This window comes from Lynx canadensis, chromosome A1 (genome assembly GCF_007474595.2).
Source record: "Lynx canadensis isolate LIC74 chromosome A1, mLynCan4.pri.v2, whole genome shotgun sequence".
NCBI lineage: Eukaryota > Metazoa > Chordata > Mammalia > Carnivora > Felidae > Lynx > Lynx canadensis.
Genome location: NC_044303.2, coordinates 148765874 through 148769483, shown reverse-complemented (window position 1 = coordinate 148769483; position 3610 = coordinate 148765874). Strand labels below are relative to the sequence as shown.

Sequence of the window (3610 nt, the reverse complement as noted above, 5' to 3'; positions counted from 1 at the left end):
GCATATTTGCAAAAAAAAAAAAAAAAAAAGGAGGGTCCAAGAAAAGCTGCCTTTGCTATCATGGTCAAGAGGAGAGGAGAAGCAGCTCCGGCTGGTGCTTGGCCCAAGGGCAGGCACATTGGAGCAGGGCCCCTGGGACCCATTGAGCTACAGATGCACCACCCACGGATGTCTCAACCATTAAAGGCCCACATGTACCATCTGCCTGAGTGTAGAATGAGCCAAGGAGACTCAAACCCAGAAGCTATTCCACATACAGCAAAAGACATTTAAGGGGATGACAGACGGATGTCTCAGCACAACGGATTTGTCCTGGACTGTGAAGACAGTGAACCTGTTGTATTGCTTGTGGGGGACTCCATGGTGCAGTTAATGCAGCAATAAACAATATGGCATTTCCCCCCACTTCATGCACTGAATTTTGGAATTGGCGGAGATACAATAAGAAATGTTTTATGAAGGTTAAAGAATGAAGAACTGGAGAATATTAAACCAAAGGTCATTGTTGTCTGGGAAGAAACAAACAACCAAGAAAATATGGCAGAAATGGCAGGTGGAGTTGAGACCATCATAAAATCTATCAAAACAAGGAAGTTTCTGACTAAAATCATTGCACTGGGTTTGTTACTTCTAGGTGAGAAGCCCCACCCTTTGAGGCAAAAGAACACAAGGGTGAACCAGCAACTTAAGGTTTCCCTGCCTAAGCTTGCCAATGTTCAACTCCTAGGTACTGATGGGAGCTTCATGCATTTGGATTGTGCCGTCTCCTGCCACGACGTGTTTTATCTTCTGCATCTCACAGGAGGAGGCTATGCAGAGTTCTGCAAACCACTGCATGAACTGATCATGCAATTGTTAGAGGACATCCCAGGAGAATCAAACCACCATTGCCTAGCTCCTATCAGTGTCAGTAGCACCCCAGCTTCCTCAGGTCAGTTATATCACTGACACTACAGAATCCTCTTTCTTAAGGCACTTTCTGTTGTAGAATGTTCCTGGATGTTAATTTCTAGTGTTTGAAGGGGAGGAAAGATTTAGATTGGTCCTGTACATGGAAGGTTTGTTTGACACAGAAGAAAAATCCGTCAAGGAAGATTGTTATTTAAATTAGTTTGAAACAAGAAGGGGACTTTTTAGTTGTATGCATGATACATTCATTGAATTATCACTGTTTTTCTTAGGACAACATCAAGCTAAGTATTGAACAAATGAAGATTGTTTTCTTAGCCGTTCTTTCTATAGATTATGTCATATATAGTTATGATCAGCATCCTACCTATTTGGCTTTAAAACAGATGGTTTTTCCAGTTATTAAGGTTCATAATTTAGCTTTTTGTTTTCATTTTGCTTTATTCATATGTATTCACAACATATTCTTAATGTACAGCAGTAGATTGAACATGCTTGTCACTCAACTATGGGAAATGTAGTTACAAATTAATTTGTTCCACTCTCTTAATCTTTCCCATGTTTAACAGTGGAAGGTAGGTTTTACCCAATTTGGAGGACCCTATGGAAGGTATTATTTTAATGCTGCTGAATATCATGTGTATAATAGAACCATGCATACACCCATTTCTCCTTGTCCTCCCCTCCTTTTTTTAACACATTTTTGACTTAGGAGCTCTGTAGCTGAAAGTAGAAGTCCTAGCCAATTACTCTAATAATGATATTACTGACGTGTATCTCATTCTTGCATGGTGTTCTATGCATAGAGTCTAGGGTAGTGCTGTCCATATTCAGAGTTCTGGTTTGGTTTGTTTTGTTTTCCCCTTAAAATGTATTAGTTACAGTTTCTTTAAAAAGAAAAAAAGAAAACAATTCTATTTCCCATTCCATAAACTCTGACATTATTCCAAGTTTCATAGTATTTTAAGGTCTATATTTTTTTGGCTTAGTTTTAAAATTATGTCAGTCCAGAAAAGTTTGGACATTTCTCGTGGGGAAACAAATGGAGCTGCTCTTCAGAATTGACATTCTACTTTGATCCCACCATTTTAGTGAAAAAGAGCTAGGTTTGTTTAACTTTAAGCTTCTCCTTAATGTATTTTCATCTGAGAATTTCTTTCAAGAGAGCTCTTTATAATCTTAACGGTTTGCTTGAGCTACAAGAACTGACATTTAAAAAATAATGGGACAACACATGGTTTATTGTTCAGTATACTTATGGAATATGCAAAAACTGGATCTACAAACAAATATTGTAAACCAGACCAAGTGGGTACTGAAATAATGTATTAAAATATGCTCTACACTAATTCCGCTTAACGTGCAAGTTCAATAACTAAGGCATATGTTTTATGTTCTGTTTGCAAGGCAAATGGCAGTGCTTTTTTGTGTTGGAGGGAGGTTGCTGATTTGTGTAGGAGACAAATTCTCCTGATTGAGAAGGATAGAACTTGGGCTGATATTTTTCTTGTAAAGTCTCTTATTAGGAATATTTTTGGTCTTTTTTTTTTCTTTTTGATACATTTCTGAAAGTATCAGGTCTTCATTACCAACAGAAAATACAATATTTACTAAACTTGCTTACTACATTAAAATTTCCTTTCTGAGAAAAAACAAACCTCTTTTCTTTAAGTTTTATTTTTATTTATTTTGAGAGAGAGATAGAGAGTAAGCAGGGGAGAGGCAGAGAGAGAGGGAGACAAGAATCCCAAGCAGGCTCTGCACTGTCAGCGCAGAGTCTGATGCAGGGCTCACACTCAAGAACTGGGAGATCATGACCTGAGTCAGAGTCATATGCTTAACTGACTGAGCCACCAGGCACCCCTTAAATCAGTATTTCAATTACACATTTTCTTTCTTGTTTATACTTTCTTTCTTCCTGTGTATATTTCCTCTTTACTATTTTGAACTCACGAATAATGGAATTTAAAGCTGATCTTTTATTTATTTATTTTTTCCTGAGCTAATAGTTATCTTTCTGAACTAATTCTTAAAATTTTTAAGCTAATCTTTATGAAATAATATCATTTTGGCATGTTCAAAAAGATAGATGTAACTCACTTACCTACTTTTTTTATAATTACCCTGTAATTAAGCAACTAAAATATTAATAAAACTCAAAAAAACTTGCAAATTATCATTGGAAAAAGAAATGTCTATATCTGAGAGAGTTCCTCCATAGATACAGAAGTATTATCAATAACTTAATAATTGTATTATATTTAACTGATCCTAGTCACAACTATCCACTCTTTCACACAGAAGTTTTTGAGTATGGTGAAATATATTATTCTAAAGTTTCTGTTTATATACCCATTATCCCTGGTGGTAAATGGGTCACCATTTTCATTCTTGTAATTAAGGCTTCTTTGAAAAAAAAAAGTCTGATATCTATGCCAACTAAGTAGAAGAAAAACTCAGGGAAATAAAAATCAAAACTACAATGAGATATGACTTCACACCAGTCAGAATGGCTAAAATTAACATCAAAGAAAACAACAGGTGTTGGTAAGAATGCCAAGAAAGGGGAACCCTCTTAAACTTTTGGTGGGAATGCAAACTCATGCATCCTCTCTGGAAAACAGTATGGAGATTCTTCAAAAAGTTAAAAATAAAACTACACATTGATCCAACAATTACACTACTAGGTACCCAAAGAATA

General features: G+C 36.1%; 1 pseudogene; it reads left to right on the top strand.

Moving 5' to 3' along the window:
• Window positions 1-206: 206 nt before the first annotated feature.
• On the top strand, window positions 207-895 carry LOC115505733 (annotated as a pseudogene).
• The last annotated feature ends 2715 nt before the right edge of the window (window positions 896-3610 follow it).